The sequence below is a fragment of the Physeter macrocephalus genome, chromosome 6 (assembly GCF_002837175.3).
Source record: "Physeter macrocephalus isolate SW-GA chromosome 6, ASM283717v5, whole genome shotgun sequence".
Lineage (NCBI taxonomy): Eukaryota > Metazoa > Chordata > Mammalia > Artiodactyla > Physeteridae > Physeter > Physeter macrocephalus.
Window position 1 is genome coordinate 55,312,895 of NC_041219.1, and position 11,717 is coordinate 55,324,611.

Here is an 11,717-nt window from a genome sequence, read left to right on the forward strand (position 1 = left end):
GAATTTTGCATTTTTGCTCACAAGCAAGAGTGGCCTAGAGTTTTCCTTTCTCATATTGTCTTTGTCTGGTTTAGTTTTTGTTTTTAAGGTTATACTAGACTCATAAAAAGGCATTAGGGGGCTTCCCTGGTGGCGCAGTGGTTGAGAGTCCGCCTGCTGATGCAGGGGACGCGGGTTCGTGCCCCGGTCTGGGAAGATCCCACATGCTGCAGAGCGGCTGGGCCCGTGAGCCATGGCCGCTGAGCCTGCGCGTTCGGAGCCTGTGCTCCGCAATGGGAGAGGCCACAACAGTGAGAGGCCTGCATACCGCAAAAAAAAAAAGAAAAAAGGCATTTGGGAATTTTCTTTCTTTTTCTGTTCTCTGAAAGAGTTAACAAGAGATCAGAACTGTCTGTTCCTTGAACGTATAGTAGAATTTTATAAAATCATCTGTCCTGGGGATTCCCTGATGGCACAGTGGTTAAGAATCCACCTGCCAATGCAGGGGATACGGGTTCGCGCCCTGGTCCAGGAAGATCCCACATGCCGCGGAGCAACTAAGCCCGTGCGCCACGACTACTGAGCCAGCGCTCTAGAGCCCACGAGCCACAACTACTGAGCCCGAGTGCCACAACTACTGAAGCCCGCACGCCTAGAGCCAGTGCCACAACTACTGAAGCCCGTGCGCCTAGAGCCAGTGCTCCACAACAAGAGAAGCCACCGCAATGAGAAGCCCGCGCACTGCAACGAAGAGAAGCCCTCCACTCGCCACAACTAGAGAAAGACCATGCACAGCAACAAAGACCCAACACAGCCAAAAGTAAATAAATAAATAAATTTATTTAAAAATATCATCTGGCCTGGTGCTGCTTTTTAGGGAGGATGGTAAATAGATTTTAAACTACATATTCGAATTTCTTTAAGGGTTATCCATCTCAGATGTTCTACTTGTTCCTGAACGAGTTTTGGTAAGATATTTTCTAGAATAATGTTCATTCTGTGAAGGTTTTCAAACTTACTGTCATAGGTTTATAGTTTATTTATAGTATTGTCTCTATTCATAAGAAAATCTCTGCGGGACAACAGTCCCACTTCTTCACCCTCAGGTCTTTTCTCTGGGCCGACTCTCTCATGATCGTCTTACCAGAAGTTTGTCAATTTTATTAGTCATGCCCTAGAACTAAATTTTGGCTTTGTTAATAAGCCTTTTTATCGTATATGTATTTTCTGTTTCATTATTTCTGCTCTTGTCTTTATTATCTCCTTCCTTTTGCTTACTTTGCGATTATCCTGTTGTCCTTTTTGTAACTTATTTTTTTAAATTAATTAATTAATTTTATTGGAGTATAATTGCTTTACAATGGTGTGTTGGTTTCTGCTGTACAGTGAAGTGAATCAACTATACGTATACATATATCCCCTCCCCATTGGACCTCCCTCCCACCTCCCCCGCACCATCCCACCCATCTAGGTCCCCACAGAGCACCGAGCTGAGCTCCCGGTGCTGTACAGCAGGTGCCCCCTGTTTTACACATGGTACTGTATTTATGTCAAACCTAATCTCCCAATTCGTCCCACCCTCCCCTTCCCCCGCTGTGTCCATACGTCCGTTCTCTACATCTACGTCTCTATTCCTGCTCTACAAATAGGTTCATCTGTACCATTTTTCTAGATTCCACATATATGCGTTAATAGACCGTATTTTTCTCTTTCTGACTTACTTCACTCTGTATGACAGTCTCTTGATCCATCCACATCTCTATAAATGACCCAATTTCGTTCTTTGATATGGCTGAGTAATACTCCATTGTATATATGGACCACATCTTCTTTATCCGTTCATCTGTCGATGGACATTTGTGTTGTTTCCATGACCTGGGTATTGTCAATAGTGCTGCAATGAGCATTGGGGCGCATGTGTCTTTTTGTGTGTGTGTGGGGGGGGGGTTGGGTTTTTAAAAATGTATTTATTTAATTTATTTATTTTTGGCTGCGTTGGGTCTTCATTGCTGCACACGGACTTTCTCTAGTTGCGGCGAGCGGGGGCTACTCTTTGTTGCAGTGCGCAGACTTCTCATTGCGGTGGCTTCCCTTGTTGTGGAGCAGGGGCTCTAGGCGCGCAGGCTTCAGTAGTTGTGGCACATGGACTCAGTAATTGCGGCACATGGGCTCAGTAGTTGTGGCTTGCGGGCTCTAGAGCGCAGGCTCAGTAGTTGTGGCGCACGGGCTTAGTTGCTCCGCGGCATGTGGGATCTTCCCGGACCAGGGCTCGAACCTGTGTCCCCTGCATTGGGAGGCGGATTCTTAACCACTGCACCACCAGGGAAGCCTTGCATGTGTCTTTTTGAATTATGGTTCTTAAACAGTCCCCTTATCCGTAAAAGGAAGCAGCTAGGCTGACTGTTACCGCCGACCTGGGTTCTTGGATTCTTTAATCAATAGAAATTGTTAAGAGGCCAGACAACAAATTCAGGCAAGGCTTTATTGGGGCTCATGCTGCAGCAGCTTGAGCTGAAAACAAGTAACAGATTCCCTGGGGCGGGGGTAGGGGGGAGTAGGGGAGCTGGCCCCTTAACTGGGGTGAGGGTATTGATGGATCGGTGGATCGGGCTGGAGCGGTGGCTTAGGGGGTCTGCCCACCCCCCTGGTGGTGCTGTGCGCAGGGATCGTGGCAGGTGGGTTTTGGCCTTTTTGGATCTTGTTGTTCATGATTTGCCCCAACTGTGCAGGCACCCAGTTATTTTTAGTTCCTTATAGTTTCTTTATAGTCTGTTGCTCGAAGAGAGCAGACGTTTGTCCACGTGCAAGCACTGCAGTGAAGGGTCCCACGTCCCACATCCCAGCCTGTCTCATAACCTGTTTGCTTCCCGATCTGACATTCGGGGCCTCTGTGACTCCCTGTGGGGGAGGGAGGCTGCTTCCTACCCAGCTGTCTTGGGAGGAAGAAGGATTGGGGGTTCCTGGGAGGGCAGCAGGTCTGTCCAGGGGGTTTGGGAATGTGGGAATATGAGCCAGCTCCCCTGGTGCTCTCCTTCCCTGTGGCCAGTTCCCACAGTTTTTCCAGAGTTTGCCTTGAGGTTTTAGGGTCATGGGAGCAGGAAGCACTGAGGTGCTAGGGGCTGGCTAGTGGGGTGAGGGCGCCTGGTTCTCTAGGGAAAGAAGCCACCAGACCTGCAGGGGGGAGGGGAGGAGGGGGTGAGGAGAGAGTTCCCATCCCTCCTCACCATCTCCTGAGCCCAGTTCCCTCATTCTCTGGCCTGCTCCAGAATGGAATTTTCCTGGCAGGACCAATTCTGACTCCAAGCTGGGACCTGGGGCTGATCCTGGGCCCGGCTGCCTTCCTGGGAAGGGGAGGGGTGCAGATAAGAACGCAGCCTGCAATTCCAGGCCACTTTCCTCGGGAGCGGTCTCTCCCAAGGCCAGCAGTGCTGGCTGTGGCCTCTCCGGGCCAGGCTTTGCCCTGGGATAGGGGGCTCCCCCTGGCGCCCCGATCGGCATCTGGCCCAGTGGCCATGTCCTTCTCAGTGGCTCGCTCTGGGGTCCAAGGATATGGAGCAGGTGGGAGGTGAGTGGCAAGTGAGGGGACCTGCTGTCAGGCAGCTGCCGGGTTGCCAGGGCCATGGGGAGCCCGAAGAGGAAGCAGCCCGAGGGGCAGGGCGGTGGGGAGCCAGGGACAGAGCTGACGGCCCCGCGGAGCCGCGTCCACGAGCGGTCAGAGAATGATGGGCCTGCGTGAGCGGCCCTGGGTGATTCCTCCCAGGGCCTTTCTCCCGGGTGTCTCAGCCCAGGCCTAGCCTGCACCTCCTGCTCTAAACCAGCCCCATCCAAATGCCTTCCCTCGAGGGGCTCAGCGTTAATTCCATGCGGGGTGTCCACGTACGGTGATTGGTGGTGACTCCGGAAAGCCGCGCTCAGTCGGCCGCGTCTGTGAAGGCGGGGAAAGGGGCGTGTCTGCCGGCCCTGCTGTAGGAGCATCGACGTACGGAAGCCCCGCCTAGTTCCTGCTGAGATGAGAAAGCTCTTCAACTCCAGGACCGGGTGCTGATAGGCCATGGGGTCCGTCCTGTTACAATTCTGAATGGCCAGCGGGAGTCCGGGAGTCCGCTTGGACTGAGGTGACAGGGAATAGGTGGACAGCGCGGCCTGCAGGCCAAGCAGGCCGGGGCTGGGAGCCTCCCGGCCGGAGCCGCTCTGGACGGCAGCTGCCGGGTGCCGGGGCAGCTTTCCTTGCTGCTGGGCTGGCCTCCCGGGCCCTCCTACCGCCGCCGGCCCTTCGTGCTGCTCCCACCACCCAGGCTGCCGGAGCCGCCCGACTGTCCGCCCCGCTCCCTTCCTTTCCCTAGAGCATGGTGGCCATCTGTCCTGGGTTTCCTAGGAGAGGCCCATTTTATCATTTCCTCACTTAAGGTGGTTTTATTTATTTTTTTTTTTAAGGTTTTTTTTTTTTTTTTTTTTGATGTGGACCATTTTTAAAGTCTTTATTGAATTTGTTACAGTATTGCTTCTGTTTTATGTTTTTTGGTTTTTTGGCGCGAGGCATGTGGGATCTTAGCTCCCCGACCAGGGATTGAACCCACACCCCTTTCACTGGAAGGCGAAGTCTCAACCACTGGACCACCAGGGAAGGCCACGTGGCTTTAAAATGCATTTAAGATTTAGTAAGAATTTTCTGGAAGGTACATTTATATATCAGGAAATATATGGCAGACTGTCCTGGTTTCTGCCTCATTCCACGCCTAGAGGTGGTCTCTGAGCTGCTCACCTGCCCCCAGACCCAACCTTGACCTTGTTGAATTTGCTGCCTCACAGAGGCTTTCCTTGACTGTTTGCTCCAACCAGCCCCGCCCATCACCTCTATCGCACCACCATCCACTGTGTGAAAAGACTGGTCCATCTGTGTATTTTGGACGGCACCACCCAACAGGAGCCCCTGGAGAGCAGGCGCTTTACTCAGCCCGTCACCGCACATCCCCCGCCCCTGGACCAGTGCTGGGCGCACGCCAAGCCCCAGATGTTCCTAAGCTTGTTGGATTTTCCCTGTTCTAACACTGGCATCTTCTGGCCCATTGCTCTCAGCCAGAAGCCTGTGAAGCCTGGGCCCCCTTGTTGGAAGCATTCTGAGTCAGTGGCTGATGAGTCTGAGGTTCCCCCGTCTAAAGGGTCACTACAAGAAAGAGGCACTGACCATAGCTCTCCATCCGTATGGCGGGTGGACCCAGAGGGCCTGGGGTACCAGACGCTGTCTGCCTTTCTACCGGAGGACTGGCCCCTCCTCCTGGATGGCCTCGAGGCCAGAAGACTTGGAGAATGGTGCCCCTTCCCATGTCCACGCCCCATGTCCCCACACAGACAGCAGCAGTCCCGTTTGGCCCTGGGCCCTCTCCCAGGCTTGGGCTGAGCCGGGTCCCCTCAGGGGTGCTCTCGAGGGACCAGGCCTCAGCTTCCTGGGTCAGAAAGTTCTCAGGATGGGACAGGTCAAAGCCGGCTCCAGGCTTCTCCTGGAATTTCCCGTTTCCTGGAAGGAGGGTGAGGTCATGTTCCTTTCCACTTTAATGGGATAATGGGGCCCAGCCTGGGGTGCTGTCTGGATTCCTGTTCAGAGGTCTGGTCACCAGGAGAGCTGGATACCCTTTTTGCAGGTGTCCCCGCAGCAGCCATCCCACCCAGTTGATTCTCTCCCTCGGTGCCTCGGCTTTGCTGCAAGGCTTCTCCTCTCCCCGCTGCCAGGAGACATGGGTCTGGGGCAGGCCCCTGCCATGGAGCCTGGTCTGCGCCTTGCACGTGGCGTGAGTGGCGACCAAGCACCCTGCGCCTCTCTCCAGCCCGGATTTCAGTCTTCTCTCGTGCGTCACGCTCACCCACGCCTCTGCAGGAGCTTGGCATCCCTTCCAGCTCCAGCAGGGGACCCGGCACGCCTCGGGCTCCATAAACGTTTGCTCCGCTCCACCCTGTGGCTCTGTGACTTTTCCCAACAGTGTTCCCCCAATCCTTTCACCTGGGCCTGTTCCCCTCCACTTTAGGAAGGGTATACCCTGGGGCTTCTCAACCCAGACCCTGTGATTAGAAGGTCGGGCTTCAGAGCTGACATCTGGTGAAAATCACCCGAGGCTGATGACCAAGTGTGGTCAGTAGGACCCTGCCACCCCAGCATGCCCTCGGCCTCCGTCGTGGAAAGCCGAGTGGGGCAGGTGGAGTCCTAGCCCCCTGGACTCCCACTCTGCTGGGGTGCACGTTGGCCGTCGTGGTGCTTCCTCCCTCCAAAGCTGCCCTGGTCGCCACTGAAACCTTCTCTCTTACCAGGCTAGAAGGGGTGTGTGTGTGTGGAGGGGGGGGGGTCACTCTCTGGCCCTGCACCCCCAGCTCTGACCCAGAGCCCGCCCATCAGATGCCTCCCGGCACCCAGCCCCGTTTGTTTAGGAAGGGGCTCCCTAACCGTGTCACAGGGTAGCGTGGAAGGGGTGACACCCCTGTGGCCAGAGGAGGCCCAGCTGCTGCCCTGGGCCCTTGCGATCTCGCCAAGATTTGATCTGAGGTGGAGCCCCCTCTTGGAGAATGAAAGAAACAGAACCGACACAGTTTGCTCAAGTGACATATTTCAATATAATCTCTAAAACTCTATGAATTGAACAGATAAAATACCTCTGGGCTATTTTGTTACAAAATATTTGCCATTTGGATTAGTTGCTGGGTGCAGCCGCCCTGCCTTTCTTTCCCTAGAGAGGCTGCTCTCTGACGGGGGGAAGGGTGTGTGCAGGGGGAGGGGTGCAGCAGGATGCATGTACAGCAGGACGCGGGGACAGACGGACCGACGGTTATGGGGAAGCCTATTGGCACAAAGAGACGTCTGGCAGGCGGTTGTGGGGGACAGGTGGCCGGGGCCCTGGGGCTGACCACGTGGGTGCCTTGGCACAGAGGCGGCCAGGCTTCCAGGACTAGCTCCAGCTCTGGAGGTGGGCTGGCCCCAAAGCGGGTGGGAGAGCTAGTTTCACCTCCCGCTCCCGATTCTGGAGTTGGGGCTAAATGGATAAAAGCGGGAGGGGGCGCGGTCCCCAAAGTAAGGCCTCGAGTGTCGATATCGCGGGGCCACCTTGGGGTCCTTGCGCGTGCGCCCACGAGGCTGCGTCTGGGAGCCCAGTCAGCACCCCACCGCTCCCCTGGCCTGGGCGTGAGCGGGAGGCCCAAGAGCATTTCCAGCTGGGCCCCCCGGGAGGATGGAGGCCCTGACGTGGCCGCAGCCACGCGGAGGACACGAGGCCTGTGCCAGCTGTCTGGGGGCTCGGCTCTGGGGACGGGCACGCAGACGGGTCCCCACCTCAGCCTGCTGGCTGCTCGGGAGGGGCGTCACCGAGGCCGGCTGTGAGTGGGCCCCGCCGCCCCCTGCCCCGGGCCTTCGGGCCTTCGGGCCCCTCGCAGCTCAGAATTTGCTCCACGTGCTGCTGCCCCAGGCTGCTGTGCTTCCTCGGCCAGGACTCCCAGTGCTGCCGGGGTGGCGGGGGCGGGGGCCCAAGGCGGCCACCGCAGCGAGCGGGGCCGGCGGGGAGCCCCCGCCCAGGGGACGGCACGGACATAGCGGAGCATCGGGCCCTCAGAGAGACGCTCCACGTACGTGCCAGCCCTGGGGTGCCGGCTGGCCCCGATCTGGAAAGCCTGGGCGTCAGCAGTGGGAGGGGGCACCGTGTGAGCAGGGGACAAGGGGCCCGGGGGCCGGGACTGTGCCCCCACGGCCCCCACCCCATGAACATATCTCGCCACTCGTCACTCCGCTTGCTTCTGAGCCCGCACCCCTGCCGCCCGGGCCTCGGGCACCGGGTGTGTGGACCCAGTGAACCCCCATCGGTCAGCCGCTCTGCCCCAAAAGGCTCTGATCGGAGCCACCGCGTGACAGAAAAGACACAGGAGAGGGGCCGGGACAACAAGGCCGGGGGCGGGGCCGGGGGGAGGAGACAGCAAGTGTCACACGTTATGGACACCCGGCTGATGGAGACAGGGCCAGAATACACTCGCTAGGGGACAGCATAACGACGCCTGGCGATCACACACATACACGTGCAACTAGGTCACCTGGGATCTCTGAGAGCAGGGGCGTCCGTGCCTCCCAGCGGCCCGGGGGCCCGCAGCTGGGCCGTGGGGTAGGGGTTAGGGAGAAGCAAATGCACGCCGGATCAGTATTCACCGCCACCTCTCGGGATGTCTTGGACCGGGGCTCCGAGAGGGAGGGGACCTTAACGAAGGACAGCAGTGAGCTGTCGGCCCAGGACCAGAGGGGGTCCAGCCTGGCTCGGGACCGGCAGTCCCTGGAAGGGTACCCGCCCCGGGGTCTTTGAGGCGGGGCTGCCTGAGCCCTGTGGGGCTGCACAGAGGTTGGCTCTGACTCTGCCGGGCTCTGGGTTGGGCAGCGAGCCCTCTTGGCTCTCCTTGGCGATTTTGAAGGTGTAGGGACTCTGCCCCCCTAAGGCAGGCGGGCCTGCTGCCTTCTGGGGTGGGGGGGCCGTTTAAAGGGCTAGTTTGGGACGGCGGCGGGGGACACGCCAGGCCTCTGGAGCACCTGCCGCTCTCGCCCACTTCTGCATCCACATCCCTCGTGGAGGCCACGGAAGTCATTCAGGAGGGGGCCTGGGCCGGAACCCTGCCCCTGCTGGCTGCATTCGCCCCTGGGCCGACCCCTGCCCCTCCCTGTTTCTGCTCCGATACCGGGAGGACCTGGATCTCCTATGTATGTGTTTATGCCCTGGGCGCACTTTGCACTGGCCGGGTATGACTTGGGGCTAGAGAACAAGAAACTCTTTAAAAGGTGCGTCTTGTAGATACGTGACCTCCTGATTCCCTGGCTCTGTTGAACTGACCACGAGAGAGCTGAGATGGGTGCCCCCTCCCCTCCCCCCCTTTCCCAATGCTCTCCTGAAGTCTCAGCAGCCCTGGGCAGGCAGCGCCCCAGCCCCCGAGAAAGCAGGAGAGGCCCTGGGCGCAGAGGAGCTGCCTCCTGAGACTGCCGGGCTTGGCGGGGCGGGGCGCAGCAGAGAAAGGCCCCTCCTCATGCCTCCCCCTGACCTGGCCGCTCCAGGGACCCAGGGCCGGCTGTCCCCCACCCAGCGTGGCACCCGGCGCTGGGGCGGTGAGCCAGACCCCCTTCTGTCTAGGGCTTGGGGGCTGGCCACCCAGCCCTCACGCCTGGCGGACTTGGCCTGGAAGCCGGATGGGCCCTCAGTCCCTGTTCCAAGTGGCCGGAGTGATGGTTGGGGGAGAGGAGGCCTGGCCGTGCCTGGCTGTGTTGGGCCCCAGGAGAGTGAGGGGTGTCTGCAGATGTGGGGGGAGGGTCGCTCAACTGAGCAAGGGAAGCTTGGGCCAGGCAAACCAGGTGCCAGGGACTGGGATTCTCTCTCTGAAAGGACAGTGGTGAGTGGCCAGGAAGGCAGCGCGCCGGGCGTGGGGAGCAGCGGGTGAAGGGGCAGCGGGGGCCCCGACGTGGCCCCCCGGGACCGCAGCGCAGGGGGGGTTGCCGCGTCTACACCAGGCTCCTGGCGCCGCTGGAGCAGCAGCGCCGGTGCAGAAGGGAGCCGGGCGGGCAGAACTGGTGGGGGTGGTTGTAGGGGGGCGGGGCGGGGGGCAGGGGCGGCTGGTGGACCGCCTTGACGGGGGAGCCCGGGCCGCCCAGGGGCGTGGAGCTGCAGGAGTCGGAGGAGGACGAGGCGTAGCAGGAGAGGGCCTGGCTCAGCAGGGGCTCCATGCGGGCCAAGCAGGGCTGGTCCAGGACGATGACCTTGACGATCTGCTGGCACTGCACCAGGGTCCCGGGGGCTGCGGGCGGCGCTGGTGGCAGCAGAGGGGGCTGCTCCGTCAGGGGGCTAGGCTGCAGGTCTGGCGCTGGCGCTCCCCTCTCGGCCCCCAGCCCGGAGTAGTGCTGGGACGTTTGAAGCCTGTTGTGAATTGACACCTAGTTTAGAAACAGCCAGAGAAGCGTGAAACGTTACAAGACTAAGTCCCAGCTGCTAGGACTGGCCACCCTGGGCCTCCCTGCCCCCCTTCCCCGGCCCCTGTGCCCACCAGGGGCTCGCAGCCCTCACCTCGGCCCGCTCCCCATCTCTCCGCCACCCAGAGGGCACCCAGCTGCCAGGCAGAGGCGCTGAGCCTGGGTGGAGTCCAGAGACGCTGTGCCCTACCCCGGCCTCAGCGGCCTGGCTCCTTCTGTGGGATGGGCGGCTGGACCGATGGACTCAGGTCCTGCTGGGTGGCCCTGGGCCCCGCCTGGGTGCCCACCCGCCTTTCCACCAACCCCGAGCTGGAGAAGCAGGGGTATCTGCCTGCGCCCTGCCTCCCAGGGGCGTGTGGCAGACACGGGGACAGAGTCAGGAGTCAGGTGGCTTGGAGCTTTGCAAGCCCCTAACCCTCCCACCAGCTTTTTAAAGGGAGGCCTTCTCATCACTGTGAATCACAAAGGTGTCCAAACCCTGGAATGCCAGGGACCCAGAGGGGTGCTCTGGACCTGCCCCATCCCCCCAGACTCCCCAGGGCTGTGCCTGCACATTCGAGAGCGGCCAAGGCCAGAGCCAGGTCCCCAGCTGCCCTTCTGGCCCAGCCTGGGCCCCGGAGAAATCCGTCCCGCTGCAGGAGGGGGAACCCACAAAGGGCTCTAATCTTTCCCCCTTGGGTGGGGCATGAGGGGGTGGCCCACGGAGAGCACGAGGAACTAGCCTGGCCTCCTCCTGCTAGCGGAGGGGGGGGTGGAAGAAATACGAGGGTTCTGGAAGGAGAGGGGTTTAATTCCTCGTCCCTCCGGCTCACCAGCCTGTAGATACGACACACGATCCCCTTCCGACACCTGGGCCCTTCCGGGAGTGGCCGAGACCCTCCTCTCTGAGGATGTCCTCGGGTACCACCACCCAGGCCCGCCGCTCAGTGCACGGGGGGCGGAAACCCAGGCTGCAGGGGAGGGGATCCTACGGCCTGGTCGAGAGCAGGAGGGCCCTGCCCTAAACTATCTCAGAGCCCTAAGCCAGCAGATCCTGACCCTATTTACTGGCAAAAGGTGCAATTTCAGGGACGCCCCCTCCTGGGTCCGGGCACCGCCCTGGTGGGCTGCTCGGCTCTCCAGCCCCGTTCCTCTGCCCTTGGGTTTTCACAAGCCCCCACCGCCAAGCTCCGCAGGCTGCAGGCTCTACTCTCCATTCTCAACCTCCAACCTCAGCAGTGTGTTCTAAGCATGAGCTTCCCCCACCTCCCAATCAATCAAAGGAGCCCCGGAGCCCCTCAGTGCCCTGCCAAGCCCTGGGGTGGGCCGAGAGCAGGGCCCACCTCCCTCTCGGGGAGCCCTCTGTGGTCCTCACTGGGAGAAGGCTTCTGTCCACTGCTGCTGGGGAGGGGTGGGTGCGGCTCCTTTCCCCACCTGCTTGTATTCTGAGTTATTCCCTGGGAGAAAGTGGCCTGAGACAGCAGGGCAGGCTGCTCTGCGCCCCCAGACTTTACAGCTGCCCTTCCCCAGGCAAACGCCTGGCCGCCCCAGTCCAGACCCTCCGAGCCCCACTGTGGCCGCAGCCCTGGCCTCCCCTTCCCCTCTCCCCCTCCACTGTGTGCACCTCCCTCTGGTCAGTAAGTGAAAAGCAGGAAGCAACAGCAAAACATTCCCTCGTTCTGACCCCCTTCTCACCTCCCTGCTGATGAAAGAAAGAGAGAGAGAGAGGGAGAGAGAGAGAGGGAGAGAGAGAGGGGGGAGTGGGGGGGAGAGAGAAGGCGAGAGAGAGAGA